Source organism: Rhineura floridana, chromosome 6 (genome assembly GCF_030035675.1).
Source record: "Rhineura floridana isolate rRhiFlo1 chromosome 6, rRhiFlo1.hap2, whole genome shotgun sequence".
NCBI classification, from domain to species: Eukaryota; Metazoa; Chordata; class Lepidosauria; order Squamata; family Rhineuridae; genus Rhineura; species Rhineura floridana.
In genome coordinates, this window is record NC_084485.1 from 98,836,010 (window position 1) to 98,853,455 (window position 17,446).

At 41.2% G+C, this 17,446-nt stretch overlaps 1 pseudogene; it reads right to left on the minus strand.

Annotated features, from left to right (window-relative positions):
- Positions 1–14,143: 14,143 nt before the first annotated feature.
- Positions 14,144–14,262, minus strand: LOC133388149 (5S ribosomal RNA; annotated as a pseudogene).
- Positions 14,263–17,446: the final 3,184 nt, after the last annotated feature.

Below are 17,446 nucleotides of genomic sequence, written 5' to 3' on the forward strand. Positions count from 1 at the left end.
AGCCACCTATAGCTCTGCCCCTGTTATTTATTTTGTATGCAGGGTTAACCCATGTGACAAAACCTGGTAACACTAGTTCATCATTTGGCATAAGCCATGTTTCTTGCAGAGCTATCATTGGATGTTTAGATAAATAATCAGTAATATCACTGTTATACGCTCTGCCCTTCCATCCAGCTATGTTCCATGACATAATTCTGACCAGTTTCTCTACATGGTCAGATGTGTCAGGTTTTAGCTTCATTGATACTCCTGGCATTGATGTCCTTGTCGGAATATCTGGTGGGCCTGTGGGCTGCTCCTTATCCGGGGGTAGCTGTTTCCTCTCCGGGCGGACCACTGGGTCATCCACCGACCGTAGCAGTCAGTCGGCTTCATTGATTTCATCCAGTGTAACTTGGGTGTCTGCCATAATGCAACAGTTTATAAAAGGAGGGCATAACACCAAAGGTTGCTCTGTGGGCACTGGTCCTCCATGGAATTGGGCTGGCGACCCACATTCATGGGGTTCCAGAAACTGCACTTTAATCCAGTCATAAGCTTTCAGTTCCATTCTGGAAAAATTATAGTAGATTGGCCTTTGATGTATTTCTTCACTTAGTTTTGATTCAGGCAATTGGGAAGATAAAGATATGTTCATGTCAGTCACCGGGCCCATGTGTTTTAGAGACCAGGAATGAGGTTGGTTTATAATTAGATCTAGGTTTTGGTCACAGGGATCCGGGACAGTTTTAGCGTGATAGATCACGGTAGGGGAGTTCTTCCCAGTTACATTCTTTACATCCTTGTTACTGGGGCAAGCATCCCTCAATTTCAGTTCTCTGTTTCCCATTATCTGTTTCGACAAGGTGGCTTTCAACAAGGACAGCCGCGACAGGATCTCCCGTTGTTCATATTCCGGGAGGGCCTCAAAGCTGTTGATAAGCAAAAGTTCTTCTGGGGAACAGCTTCCAGGTATATAGTCCATTTTGCTCGTATCCTGGAGCTTCATACTGTGCGTCCCCTTTGAGTTCAGCAGCCCCGGATTATTTGTTCCAGAACTGTAGACTGGAGAACTCCTGAAAGGATCGGCTCGTGAATTTAAAACGCCATTAAGAATCCCAGGTTGATTGTCTGGATGACGAGAGCCAAGCCCTCTCCTGCGCTGACCCAGAGGCAAAGGAGGGGAGTTATCTCTAAAGTGTCTCTTGATCTCAATGCCCCTCCTTAGGAACTTCTCCTTATAGGAGTAGATTGAATTCGCTAGTGGTGCTGAGGCGAAGGACACCATTGCCCGAGCCGATTTATAATTATAAAAAAGATATATAATCTTCTCAACAGAGTCTAATTTCATCCATGATTTGACAACTGGCAACAGAAATTTCTGTAGATGAATTTTCCGGTCCCATTGTGACATCCAGCCATGGGGTTTAGGGTAATTGTTAAAAACTAGTACCTTATCTTCTAACTGAAGAGACCACTTTTTGTTTCCCAATGTATTTGAACCCGAATTCTCTTGATACCCACAGTTCAGAGCCTCAGTTGGGGGTGTCTCATTTTTATTGTCTGCATGCAAAGTTAATCACAATTCATCTAAATCAGTCTCATCACCGAAGTTCGTCGTTTCTGGATGTTGTGTTGAGCAAGATCGTTTATGTGGAGCTTTGCCGGTTTTGTTTTTGTCTTTCTTTCCCTGTCTCATGGGACTACAGATCTCAGGTCCTTTCTTATCAGCTTCCATGATTTTAAAGAGTCTGTTAAAATTCATTTTAGCACCGCATTTGGAGCTGCCCACAGTTTTTATATTTTTCGATTTTTGTTTTATACATGCTAAAGCAGTGGCATTTTTCTGCCTAGAGCCCTTTCTAGTTTTGACCTTGCGGGCAATTTTATAGTGTGTATTTGAAGTTGTTGGGCCTAGGGAGTCTGGGTTCTTATAATGACTGTCACCAGCAAGCTGGACCAATTTGGGGGGGAAGGTTAGATTCTCTGTCAACCCGTGACTCCACATCAGCTCCACTCCTTGCTGCGTTTGCAGAGGGGAGCTGGGGCGAGCCCCTTATAATTGAAGGTGTTGTGGATGTTAGTAAGGCCAACTGGCCTCTGCACTCAGTTAGAAGGTCTTTTATCGTGCTCAAATCCTCTGTCCATCTTGTGAAGAGGTTCTTAATTAGCTCCAGCTGTGCGCTGAAAAGCTTGTTCATCTCATGGTGATCCAGATCCTTACCATTGAGTTCTTTACAGCTCCCACTAGTGGGTGGACAGGATCCTAGTGTAGGAGACTGTGATAAAGATGAGATATAATTGTCCTTCAGGGTCTCCCTCACGATGTGATTATGTGCAGGTCTCTGTTGTGTAGTTAGTTGATCAGAAATAAGGACCTGTTCCAGCTCTGTAGCCAGGGAGCACTCCTCCCTCCCCACACAGTTTCCGTCATTGGGCTTCATTAAACAGTATTGACCCAAGGACCAGTCTAGTCAATTGGGCGTGTGAGGCTGTCGAGAGTTTGTGGACTTGTCGGGGGTTTGCACTGACTCCATAGCGAGTGAGCACTCTCCAGCCCCCATGCAGTTTTCTTCAATTGATCTTATTTGGCATGAGAGGTCCTGAGTCCTATCTAGGGGGTGTTGATTGCATTCATTTAGCGATGTCTCCCTTTTAGAGGCATAAAAATCTGTGATTTTCCGTTGATTTTGTTTCCCTTATCATTTGTAATGTCCGCCGTCAGGGGTATTAAACCCAACTGCTTGTATCCCTCTCTAGTGAGCACCATCATACAAGAGTTAAAGGTGTTTTAAAGGAAAAAACCCAAAGTCCTTACCTTTCTGGGTAGTATGAGGTATGAATAGACTTAGATAGGGTATAAAATATAAAGTAACTTGAGTAAAGTTAAGACCAGCACTTTATATCCTTAAATCCTTAGCTCCTTCATGTCCCCTTCTGCAGCACCGACTGAAGAAAGTCAGCTGTGGCTTTTGTTAGTATATTGTTGCTTAACAAGGCTTGCAAATCTGGCGCAAGGGAGGAAAAGACGATGGCGTGAAGATAAGGTGTTTGAGATGTTAGGCAGAATTCATCTCCAGCATCCAAGGTCAGTTGAATTAGTTTCCAAAATAGCTTAATTCCAGACGCAGTGCGAAGCAATTAAAAGTCAATGTTTGAAGTAAGTGCAACAAAGCCGGATATTTTAAAAACAAATGGAGGGCTGGCAGCACTGCGAGGTGTCGTAAGACCGTCTCTCATCTGGGCGCCATTTCCCCCTATCTCATTCACTTAACCATATATAAGTCCTTTTTATTGCCACATTTTATTTAATAAATGCATATTTTATACAGAAAGTATTTATTATTTATTTGTTTGTTTATTTGTTTGTTTGTTCGTTTATTAAATTTCTATACCACCCCATAGCCAAAGCTCTCTGGGCAGTTTACAACAGAAAAAACAAATACAATATATAATATACAATTCATATTCAGTACAATTAAAAGAAAAAATACATCACATTTTAAATAAACATAACTAAACAATAAATCTCAACAATGTACATAACATAACAAAATAAATAAACCGAACATAACAGTTATAAAACTATCTAAAAGTATTCTCCAATGTCTCATTCTGCTTCTCCCCACCTAACCCCATATTCTGTGACCAACAGCATAGTGATGTTTGTGTGGCTGCTGAAACATAACCCTCAAGCTAATTTATGTTTTAAATGTTTGTCATAAACATGATTCTGTTTTAGCAGCTTTAAATGCTTTTTTGTGCCAATGTATTTCTGCCATGTGAAAAGTAACAATAATTAAATTCAGTTAGGATTTGGCTGGGGGCAAGGCAAGGATTTTTAAAGCAAAGATTTTAAAACAAAAATTTAGGTGATGGGTAGATGGTTAAAAATGAGCAGTTCTCCCCACTTTGACAAAGAGGCTCAGAGTTTAACTGAGGAGCACAGATGAAGACTAAGGTAACAAAGAAGATGTGAAAATAACAATAATGAACTATGCATTCCACTGGTTTATAACATTCACACTAAGGAGTAAATTATGGCTCCAATTCTAACTCCGCTTATCGGAGAGTAAGGCCAATTAAATTCACTGGGACATGGTACAGCCTTAGTGCATGTAGGTTGCCTCTTGCAACAAACCAATGTACACTAAGTGAAAACACAACACTTCAGAAACAAGAAAAACAAAGTGTACCTGTCAGGGCACAAGGAATCAATAAATATGTAAATAATGCAATTTATATTTACATATTTATGTGCTTTTAAAAGTTTGTTGTAGAGAGCTATAGCTAAAAGCATTCGTAGCAAGGGTCTGTGCTTTGATGGGGTCAGAAAGTCCATTTTCAGCAACATCCTTACCAAAGAGACACCTAAAATTAAACTGACACTCTGTTGGTGTGTTGTTTGCTTGTATGTTGTGTGCAGTGTTCACAACAATTGTGTGTGTGTGTGTGTGTTGGGGTGGGATCCTTTATCCTGCATTGGGCTGTGAAGCTGGCTGATTGTGACTGAAATCTCTGGTTTTTCTTTCCTATTTGGCTTTCTCATATTTCATGGGGAAAGCGTGGTTGTTTGCAGGCAGTTTGCTGCTAAGTTTGGGCTGCCAGCACACTTGAATCCTTCACCTAGTGGAGCCCTGAAGTTGCCAGCCAATGTGGTGTAGTGGTTAGAGTGCTGGGAGACCAGGGTTCAAATCCCCAGTCAGCCGTGATCATTACTGGGTGACCTTGGGCCAGCCACTGCCTCTCAGCCTAACCTACCTCATAGGGTTGTTGTGGGGATTAAATGAGGGGGAGAACCATGTATGCCACTTTTGAGCTCCTTGGAGAAAAGGTGGAATATAAATGAAATACATAATTAATTAATTAATTAATTAAGGATGAGATGGACCAATGATCTGACCTGGAATAAAACAGCTTCCTGTGCTTCTATGCAAGAAGGGCTCCACAGGGCTCCATGATAGCCTACTGGTGCATTCAATGCATGAGGGGGTATAGAATGGATAGGGTGATGTCATCATGGTGTTGCAGCCATTGCTGCATGCTAATTGGTGCCTTTTTTGTTAATGTGGGAACATCACCATGTCAAGATTAGTAAGTGTGGCAGTCTCTAAGGATGAAGTAGGTGTTATCTTTTGTTTCTATAGCTACTGCTCTGCTGTTGAACTTGAAGTGTGTCAGACTGTGACTACATCACCATTTGCCCTGGCATAATGGGACCAAAGTCTTGCAGTGCCTGTGTTCGTTCACCTGGAATTTATCCTTTACGTGTGTGAACAGTTTTAAATTTGCAAAGGCCAACAGGTAATGTTCCTTTTCCCAGTTAATTAGTGTTGTAAACAGAGGTTGGAAGATTACTTTTAAAAAGGAATAAATTACAATTACTGTTACATGGACCCAAAAAGGAATAAATAACCATTACAATTATAATTGTTTGGAAAGGAATTGATTACTTTACCGTTACTCAAAAGTAATCACTACGATTACACTTAAGTTACTTTTTAAAAAACTGGAAGGTGCCTACAAGGTGCTGGCCTTGGCTGCTGCACACCTAAATCGCCTAAACCAACATTAAAAATAAACACACATACACATACACACAGGTAGCAGAATAATTCTTTTTATCCGGAAGATAGCAGTGGAGGCCTCTCTGCTGGTAAAGGAGGCAGGAAGGAGGCACAGGACACTGCCCAGATCTTTGCACGTCAAACTAAGTGCAACCCACACACACTCACACACACACTCAGCAGCAAGCATAATCTCTCTTCCTTAACCACCTCCTGTACCCTGCCCTGCCACCAACTAAGAGACACCCACCCAACATTTTCCCCTGAGATGCAAAAACGTTAAAACACTGCAAATGCAGCAAAGTAGCCAGGGAGGGCAACAGAGGCTGCTTTGTGTGCCAAGTGCAAACACAGTATTCATACACACATGCACACACATGCACACGCGCACACACACACACACACACGTTATCATCTTTCACCTTCACAGTTCTTTATCTCCATTCTGCTGCTGCCTCCTTTTCGTCCTTTATCCATATTCTTGGCCACTGGCTCCTTTCTCCTTCCACTCCATTTTTCTCCACCATCATTCATTTTTTAAAACAATTGTTTTCTCCACTCCACCCCATCTCGCTCTCCACCTCCTCCCTTGTCGCCTCCTACTCACCCACAGAGCACGAGGGAAGAGCGATGCTGCACAGAAGCCCAGTTTGAGGCACATGATTGTCATCCACAAATCAGAGGAGCAGAAGACTTCCCCTGCTGCCCCCTCCAAGCAATGCTCAAAAGTAATGCTGGAAACATTACAATTACTCCTCAAAAGTAATAAAATTACTCCTCGTTCTATTACAATCAAAACGTAAAGGAATTACCCACTCGCTCCTCACAAAAGTAATGAATTACAAGTAATTCATTTTTTGTAACTATTTCCAAGCTCTGCTTGTAAACCATGTTTGATTCTTCCCCCCTTTCCTGCCTCACACCCTGTTTCCATCTCCTTGAAAGAAAATGTTATCTTTTCTAAGCAAAATAGTTCCATTCCTCACATTTCCATCAAAATGTCTTTCATTTTGTATCTTGCATGATGGAAAAGAAAGAGTATGCCAAGTGTCACTGACCTGAACTCTCCTGAATCAAAAATATCTGATGTGATATATAAGAATCTTTGATGTGTAGATATGCTAATCAATTAAGAAATGTCAAAATTTCAAGTGACCCAACAATATTTACCTTAGAGCAAAGTTTCATATTTTTCTGACAATTGCAGCATTGAACAAGTGACTCATTTAGCATATTTAAGTAGCATGATGTCGCAGGGGTTTATCAAAGAGTTGTTTGAAATCATCAAAAAGATGAACATCCCTGTCTGAAATTAACAAGGCTAATTTGACTTGACAAATGATGTTGATTTCAGTAGGGTCACTAGATATTGAAGAGGCTGAGGACAAATAGTGCCTTGAAGCCCTGATAAAACTGAATATTTAAACAATTCAGTATGCAAATTTGCCCTCTACCTGTCAGTAGTGACTAAAGTATAAGGTTAGAATACTGGAGACAGATTGATTAGTATACCAGTACATGGCTGGACTGTTTGTAAAAGTTATATCTTTATTATTATACTGGTGTTTTCCCTAACAGGTTCCATGACCAAGTATAGGATTCGGTTCTTCGCTATAACTAAAGTACAGAAAATATAGCATCATCAAGCCAACAAGGTAGTACCTATAAAGCAGCTTCTTCAACCTGTTCTTAATTAATTTTTGCATTGTCTTGAGACCTGAACTTGGTTGACTTCCACTGAATTATGTGCATGGCCAAGTACAACTCTATATGAATACTGACTGATAAACTAGACTTCACATAGTCAGCAGTGTAGCAGTAAATTTTGAAGTGATGGTCTCCATAGCTACACCCCCAAAGAGAGTCCAAAAATGCAGGCAGCTGTGTTGAGCCATATACAAACATATATACACACCCACTAGTAGGAGTACATAGCATAATAACCAATTTACTAGGATCAGCTGACAGTCACAGAATAGATCAGGCATGGGGAACCTCTGGCTCATGGACCAAGTTAGGCCTTCCAAGCGTCCTCATTTGGTCCATAAGTAGGGTTGCCATGTTGCCCAGTTAGCTGGGTTTTATCCAGGTTCTAGCCATGCTACCCAGCGCCTGCTTAGCCCATTAGTTGGCCCATATTCCCAGCTTTCATTTTTTTAAAAAAACCAAGTCTCTAGCCCTTGTGGATCCAGAGATACAAGGCAAAATGTGGAGGCAGTTTTATGCCCACTTTCCATTGTTCTTAGCCAATAAGGGACACCTCAGCTATTGTGGAAAAATCAAGAATTTTAGTCTGCCTGCCTGCAACATTAGCAGAATCTAGCAGTTTAGAAAACTGCACATGCTCATTTGATCAACACATTGAGCTCCACCCCTTATTCATAGACTTTCTGATTGAGTCAGCAAGGAAATGCAGCCTTCATCTTAATTGTCTCTGTGTCTCAGGGTATGTGTCTTAAGTGGTGAATGCAATGAAAGGGTCTGCCTGCCATCATGTAGTACGGAATAAAGGGGTTTGAACCACCAAACGCTCCCTCCCCTGAACAAATGAAAAATGAAATGGAAATGGACTGCCTTCAAGTAGATTCCGACTTATGGCGACCCTATAAATAGGGTGTTCATGGTAAGCTGTATTCAGAGGGGGTTTACCATTGCCTCCTTGAGGCTGAGAGGCAGTGACTGGCCCAAGGTCACCCAGTGGGCTTCATGGCTGTGTGGGGAGGTATTAGTATTTGCCCTGCCCCCACCCTGTTACGTGGTGCTTATTCCCAAGTAAAGTTGCATTGGAATGCAGCCTCGTTCATCCTGTTTCCCAGCAGAGCCTCTGTTCAGCAATTCAGAAAAGGCTAAAAAGTATTTTTAATACATACTGTATCCTCCTTCAAAATGACTGACAGGGATCTCTCCACCAAAGATTACCCTACGTCATTTCCTCCCCAGGGATGGATGGATGTGCGTGTGTGTGTGTGTATATACACACACACATACATATATACATACACACAGACTACATATACTCAGTGCAGTGGGGGATGCAACCTTTCCCTCCCCCTTAAGACAAATAGGAATGGAACAATCCATTCCACACTCACCAGCTTGGGAAAAGTTATTTGCTTACTATGTGGTGTATTTTGCTCTTGGTTTTACATGTCTGTCCCCTAGCCGTGGCTGAAATCCCTTATTCCTAATGCCAAATTAACAGAGGTGATTTTAGAATTTAGTGCTGTAGAATGCACTCAGCACATATTTAGAGGATCCATTTTCTTTACTACTATTTCACATATTCAGAGCTCAGTTCTTGTTTTTGTAAGGACCAGGGAGAATTTCCTTTATTTAAAATTTGAAATGAAAATGTTTGGTTTGTAGCTATCTTCTTTTATACAACCAAATTTCAAACATTATATATTTTGCTATGTAAACCACCTTGGTAACTTTTCATTGAAAAATGGTATATAAATATTTTTACTACTACTACTATTTTTGGCAGGACTCCATATACATTGTATGCTCAAAATACTCTGAAGTTCAGGCAAACCTTGATGCACACTGAGGTTCTGTTCTTTCTAGTGGCATATTAAATACTCTAAAGATAGAATACATCATTCCTATTTACTTGCTGGTCCTCAATTTACTGGTCAGCATAAGGATAATCTTGGGTATCTTCAGGTACTTCGAATTTATGCAGGAGTATAGTCTGGTACTGGAAAGCATTCCATGACAGCACTGCTTGCTTTGAAGCTAATTAGATAAGATTATTGACTGAACTGATAATATTGAAATCTTGATTTCTATCTGTGTTACAGGTTTTAGCAGTCATTTCACATTTCCTAATTGTTGGTAAGGCAATCTCTCAGTCACAATGTTGCTTTTAACTGACTGATTTTGTAATGTTATTGTTTTTGTAAGCTGCCCTTAGGGCAGGATGTAAATCCTCTAAATAAATAAATAACTATTCTAAAGTGTTGAAAACTAGAGTCTAGGCATATAAGGCTGAAAATTTAAGTTAAAAAAAGATTCCTCACATCCTCCCCCAGTTTTTGGTAGTAATTATTAGGCACAAAAACAAAAAAAACTGGACAATGCAACCATTAATGTACTTAATTTGCATAATTGGCAAATAATTTGCATAATATGTGAATTAGCCCACCCAGATTTCTGGGACTGGAATATGGCCTATGTGTAAGGCTGTCTCCCCCCAGCCACACCCACAGCTGCAAAGAGACAATATGGAGCATTAGAGTGTGCTCCTAACTGTACTTCTGCAAGCAGGGCTTGCATTTGGCACCTTTTAATTAGCTGTGATCAGCTCCACTAGGAGCTCTCAATCAGAACTCCTGCGTAGAGCCAATCCCTGCTGCAGCCAGAGTGCAAATTTAAATTCAGCATTGAATGTAAGCTGACTGGAATTGGCTCTACTTGGAAGCTCCCAACTGGAGCTCTTGAATAGAGCCAATCTCTGCCACGAGTGGGGCCTGCATTCTTCATTTGCAGACATGGCTCAATTCAGGCTACATCTGCAAAGGAAGAAAGGGAAGCCAGATTTCCCTTGGGAAAACATTGGGAAAAACTTCTTAACCATTAGGGCAGGATATAAATTTAATAAATAAAATAAAATAGTTCCTGGAGGCTCAGATGGCCTCAATGGCTAGGAGTGCCTTTTGCCAGCTCCAGCTGGTTTGCCAACTTTGCCCCCTTTTGGACAGAGATGAGTTGGCCACAGAACTCTGTGCTCTGGTAGCTTCCAGACTGGATTATTGCAATTAAATTATTGGATTATTGAAGACAACTGAGAAAATGTAGCTGGTGCAAAATGCAGCAGCCAGATTACTGGCTGGGGTTCCCTTTAAAATTCATATAGCCCCTGTTTAAAAACAGCTGCATTTGTTGCCAGTTCATTTCTAGGCCCAATTCAAGGTGCTCATGTTAGTGTTTAAAACCCAAAAAGGTCCCAAATATCTGAAAGATCACCTCCATCCCTACAGACCCTCTTGGGTGTTGAGATCAGCAGAGGGGACCCTTTTGGTAGTACCGCCACCCTCAGAAGCTCGGTTGGGAGAAGCCATTCTCTGTGGCAGCCCCTAAGTTGTGGAACTTCTTCCCCACAGAAGTGTATAAGGCAACTTCACTGTACAGTTTTCGGTGAATGCTGAAGATGCACCTCTTTACCCTGGCCTTTGACACCTGAAATGTATATCTTTGGGACCCACCCTATTTGTGTGTGTGTGTGTGTGTGTGTGTGATATGATGTGATTTTAGGTTGTCTTAAACTGTTTTAATGAGGCATTTTGAAACTGTTGTGGCCTTCCTTGGGACCTTTGGGTGAAGGGCAGACAATGAATTTAAATAATAAGAATATATATTTATGAATATATTTTTTTTATCCTCTAGATATGGAGACATCCAGCTCCACAGTTTTATGAAGGTTCTGAATCAGGAAGAATGTATATGTACATAGAGAGAAATTATGTCTACATTGAAATGGCTGAAATCATCCAAAAGTTCCAGGTAAGATAGGACACTTACCCCCTCTCATTGAAAACAATGGGGCTTAAGTATGACTAATTTTTGTTTGATTGGGATCAATGTCTCCATTTTTATGAGGAGGAACTGTAAAAACCATAGAATAATAAGAAAACCAACATTACTGATAGTAAAATATTCAATGAATTTCATTTTAGGGACTGGATGAGAGCCTTTTTTAAAAAAAAAATCCTGAATTTTGAAACATTCATAGACTATGAGAATGCTCCCTCTCCCTTCTGAAATATGTTGGAACAAAACCTAGAAGGAATTAGTATTTGACATGTCCCAAACTGAACTGGTTATTAATTCTGAAAGCATATCAGAAATAGAATCAGCTGAGTGTTTAACAAAATTGCAAATGTTATTCAACTCTGACAAAATATTAGATTGATAGCCCCTACTGCCACCTCCCATACTGCGCCTGAGTGTTCTCCCAACCCTCCAGGACAGATTTCAGGGTTCAGGAAAAGGCGGTAATTGATTAAAATTGCCTTCTCCCCCATTCCAGAAGCACGTATCCCCCACTGGATCAGAAACCTTCTGCAAGCAGAAGGAGCCCTTCTGTTAGTGGGAGGCAAAGCTGTACTGATGTAAAGAATTTTGATATTCCTTTTTGAGATGCCTAAGAATGCTCCACAGTGTGGCTTCAAGAATAAAATACAATGATGAATTGGCCAAAGCTAACCCAATGAAGCTTGCTGAAACCTGAGATAGAAAAGCATTTCTGTCTAACCCTTTGTACTTGTTTTTTGGTATGCAGCCTGAAAAATATATGCAATTGGGCATAGTATCTGTCCATGGTCATGGATTCACAATTCTGCAGAATTTGGTATGTTGAATATGCCTTATGAATGCTTCCTGTTCACTTTTCATATTCATGGTCATTTTCCAGTGGATTTTAGGACATTTGAAACAGTTACAAAACTGATCAACAGGCCAAAACCATGGAGGAGAATTGTATCCATGTTGACTTCACAACGTTAAAATGTAACACAGCTACATATTTCTGAAAAATAAAGGTACAGGAGAAACAAGAGTTCTGTATACAAAGAGGATGAAGTGGAACCAGCTTTGTCTGAATCAATGGCAAAGGTGTAAGCTGTACACTTCCACTTATATTAGGATGATCATCATAAGGATGTAGAAAGTGCTATCATTTGGTGTAACAATCTTTTTCTGTCTATAATTGTTGTGAGGGTCTTATAACTCTTTTCTTGTGGTATTTCAAGAATTAGTGCTATAAACTCTTCTGTCAGTGAACCATTTCTGAATTACTGGATCCACCTCAATGCTTTAACAGTAAGGTAGATTAACTTCAAAACAGGGAGCACACTGCAATGTTTTTACCTACATCCAATTTCTCAGATTCATGTAGCAAAACAACAACAAAAATTCTTCCAGCGGTTTTGAAGTTGGTCAAGCGTGACCTAAATCTACAGGCAAAGCTCCACTGAGTGTTTACTTCAGCAGAAGTGATGCCAATTGCTTTTCCTCTTTGTCTGACATTCGAAAGCAGATCAGCCAAGACAATATTGGCCTGCCAGTAAGTTTAACTAGCCACTGGTGTCTCTGGTGTTTGGCTTCCCTCACATAAATACAAACTTAGGTGACTTTCTCAAGAGTTGTCATCCACACTTAGTGAGAGTCCTTTGCAACATTTTCACTTTCCTGCATAATAATATCTATTCAATTTTTTTTAAAAAAAATCTTATCCAGTGGAATGGTACCAAAATATTTGCTATAAAGTCCCATGAAAGCGACAAAGTTTTTATTCTAGATGGTCCATAAGAGATGGATTGATTCCAGAAAGGAAGCCACAGACCTGAATTTACAAGATCTGAACAGGGTGGTTCAGGACAGATGCTCTTGGAGGTTACTGATTCATAGGGTTGCCATAAGTCATAATCAACTTGAAGGCACATAACAACAACAAAACATGGTCCATATCTGTTACCCAGAAGTTACATATTATCATACATAACATTTTCAAAGGGTTGGCCTCTTGCATACCTTGCAAGTCAGCAATCTGCTCACAAGATTCCTATTTGGGAATTACAAATCCATAGATTATGAGCCAAAAAGCTGCACATGAACGCAGCAGGTAACATGAAAAAACAGTTTCTATAATGCGTTTTAGTTTGGTCAGATGAATGCAGATTCATATTGGGGTTCTGATTTTAACATGAAACCACTCTTATTGGATGAGTTAAAGAATGGGCAAGTGCCCGTTGTATGTCCAGGGTATAGCAAGGTGTGCTAAATGAAAGCAAATAAGTACATGTAGGCCAAAGTGGATTTAAAATGGCCACAACCATACTGGTTACAGCTCACAGAGTTTCACATGGCCTGGGCAGGGATACAGTCATCAGCACAAATGCCCATCCCTACCAGCACACTATAATACCATTAAAGGGAGTTGCATGATTTGGGGGGGGGCACAGCATGAACAAGTACTGGGGGTGCTTGTGTAACCCCAGAGTGTGGCAGCCATGCCAGCCCTAAGGATGAGGTCTTGATGTGAGATGCCAAGACTCCTTGAGGGGATCCTCCCCAGTGGATATGCCCATTCTGATTGAGCCTGCTATTCAACATATAACCACACAAGGACATACATAAGGTTCCTGTTTAGGTGAGGACTCAGGGCTTCCAATAAGTGTATATATACTCCAAGCATGCAGTCTGAACCAAACAAGACAGGCTGTTTCCCAGTTTCTTGCAAATATCCCAATTCTAGTCACTGCAGACATATTTGGAATGTTTTCTCTTTGCAAAAGCAACATGATACCATGGTGTTATTTCTTTCATAGCTCTATCTAAAGCACTGTAGTTCAATTGCTAAAAGGTTGGATTTGGACAGAGGAGCTCTGGCTTCATGTTGCACCTCTGCAGCAGCCTGATTGTGTGGGCTTGGACTGGTCATTTCTTGTTGTTGTTCTATGCCTTCAAGTCAATTACGACTTATGGCGACCCTATGAATCTTTTATATAGATAGATAGATAGATAGATAGATAGATTCATAGGGTTTTCATGGTAAGAGGTATTCAGAGGCGGTTTACCATTGCCCTCCTGTAAGCCTACAGCACCTGATATTCCCAGGCAGTCTCCCCTCCAAGTACTAGCCAGGCTTGACCCTGCTTAGCTTCAGAGATCAGACGAGATCAGGAGTGTTCCGGGTAGTACGGCCATATTATTTCTTAGCTTCATTTTTTATTATTAAATTTATATCTCCCCCTTCCTCTGAGAAGGAGAACCAGGGAAGCAAACAAAAACACTAAAAGGACTCTAAGACATATTTAAAACAAAAGACTTTAAAACATATTAAAACAAAACACCTTTAAAAAGCAGCTTCAAAAATATCTTAAAAAACAATTCCAACACAGACATAGACTGTGATAAAGTTTCTACTTAAAAGGCTTATTGAAATAAGGTCTTCAGTAGGCACCGAAAATATAACAGAGATTGTGCCTGTCTAATGTTTAAGGGGAGGGAATTCCAAAGGGTAGGTGTCACTACACTAAAGGTCCACTTCCTATGTTATGCAGAACGGACCTCCTGAGAAGACAGTGTCTGCAGGAGGCCCTCAACTGCAGAGCGCAGTGATCGACTGGGTATATAAAGAGTAAGGTATCCTGGTCCCAAGCTGCATAGGGCTTGTACACCAAAACTAGAACCTTGAACTTGGCCCAGTAGCTAACAGGCAGCCAGTGCAATTCTTTCTGCAGTGGGGTAACATGTTGGCAATGCCCTGCCCTAGTGAGCAGTCGCACTGCTGCATTTTGCACCAGCTGCAGCTACTGGGCCAACCTCAAAGCCACATAGAGTGCATTACAGTAATTCAGCTAGAGTTACCAGTGCGTGGACAAGGGTGGTCAGACTACTCCTGTCCAGAAAAGGCCACATCTGTCTTACCAGCCAAAGCTGGTAAAAGGCACTTCTAGCCACAGAAGTCACCTGGGCCTCTAGAGACAAAGATGGATCCAGGAGCACCCCCAGACTACGGACCTGTTCTTTCAGAGAAAGTATGACCCTGTCCAAAGCAGGCAACTGGCCAATTATCAGAACTCAGGAACCACCAACCCACCATCTTGCTAGGATTCTGAGTCAGTTTACTGGCCCTCATCCAGCCCACCACTGACCCCAGGCACTGGTCCAGGGCTTGCACAGACTCTCTCGATTCAGATGTTACAAAGAAATAGAGATGGATATCATCAGCATACTGCTGACACTTTGCCCCAAATCTCCTGATGACTGCTCCCAGGGGCTTCATATAGGTGTTAAACAGCATTGGGGACAAGTTGGTACCCTGTGGCACCCCACAGCACAACTGCCAGGGTGCCGAAAGACAATAATCCAATGCTATTCTCTGAAAACAGCCCTGGAGATAGGATCAGAGCCTCCAATACCCATGTCACCAAGTCGGCCCAGAAGGATACCATGATTAACGGCATCAAAAGCCGCTGAGAGATCAAGTTAGAATAACAGGGTCACACTCGCCCTGTCCTCCCTGTTACAGGTTAGGTAATCCTTACCTTTAAAATGAGAATCATAGTAGACTCCCCCACAGGATTATTGTGAAATTAAGCAAAAATGTAAAGCTAATGAACATGCTGTATAAAATTTTAAACAGTGAAACAATTATAATTTGAAAGTTTTTGGACTGGTTTAAACATGACAATTGCTGGGTGCTATTCCTCAGTTGAATCACTTCCCCTTTGTTTGTATACCATTGGCGAGAATCATAATAATGTTAGACACAGATCCTACTGACAGGCTTGGCAGACATGAATGTTGTCGCCAAAGAAACATATCAATAGGCAAAAATCTACAAGTTGTCACTGTGCCCAGACTTATTACTTGTCATTGTGAGGAAATTATTTTGACTGGGCTCCATTCCCCAAGGTCAATGCCAAGGTTACTTTATTTGTTTTTATGCCATCAGTCGTGGGTGGACAATTGCTGGAACAGTTGCCTTCTTTGCCAAATATCTTGTGCATGGTGCCATCCTGCACATTCCTATCCTTTAATAGGTGACCTCTTGGCCAGTTTGAATCTGCCCAACCTTTTTAAGCGGCTTGTTAAGTTCTAACTCGTTACCTTCTCAGTGCCACCATGCTCTTCTCTGTGTCTTGCCAATGGCCATCAGTGTCCCAGTCCTGGACATTGTGTTTCTTTATACCACAATGTATGCACAGGATAAAAATGGCCACTGCAGATAAACATTCTAGACTGTACTTAATTTCAGAAAAGGTGGCAATCCTAGGTCACCTGTTCCTTGTGGGGGAGGCTGTGTCTGACCAATCATATGAATAAACCTGCTTTGTATGTTTGCTATCCTTGATTGCTCTAATTCAAATTCTACACTTACATAGATATTTTCTTTATAGGACACTAAAGTGATTTAGTGACTGAATAAGTGACTGAATAGGTTTATCACAGGGATTCATCTCAGACTGATAGTTTTCAGTAAATTTGCCTGCATTGATTACTGTGAACAGGCATATAACTGGGCAACTAATTGATGGCCATTGAACAAAAGAACATTAATGACCTTTGATAGCTGGCAAACTCTCCCCCCTGCCTCTGGAGAGAGACAATCTTGAGCTAGCAGGAGGGACAGAGAAACAGTTAATAGCAGAATTTGAATTTGGACAGAGACTGGATTGAGACAGAGCTGAGAGTTTTAAGCTGGAGTTGGCTAAAATCTGAAGCATCTTTGGGTGCAGTTCTTTCGGAATCTGAAGTGGAATTAGCTTTTCTGCAACTTGTTTTTAGAAGTTTCCTTGTTTCCAATATGCTTTGCTTGTTTATTTGTAAATAAATGTTGCCAACACACCAGACTCTCTTTTTATCCTACAAAGGAAGCTTAACTCTGTAGTTCTTCTCTTGGATGTCTCACTGGAAAGTAGGGTCTGCATAACAGTGTGTGCTATATTTGCTGTATTTGGTCCAACTGAACTGACACCTAAATGTGGCATTTATATAAGAGAGGAGTAAAAGCGCTAGAGATATGCCATTAAACACATGCTTAAAGACAAAGATCATAATCTATCAATAACCTCTTTAAGGGGAAGATGTAGCTCAGTGGTAGAGCATCTGCTTTGCATGCAAAAGGTCCCAAGGCATCTGCACATAGGGTTGGAACAGACACCTGTCTGAAACCCTCGAGAGCCACTGCCACTCACTGTATACAATACTCAGCTAGATGGACCAAGAATTTGACACAGTGTAAGGCAGCTTCCTATGTTCCTAAGGTAAGCACAATGATAATGAAAGAATTATACAGCCACGGGAGTGGCAGTACGCTATAGTCAGCATGGATTTTTCACATTCCACAATGTTAAATTGAAAATACCCCCATGCCATTCTGATGCTTC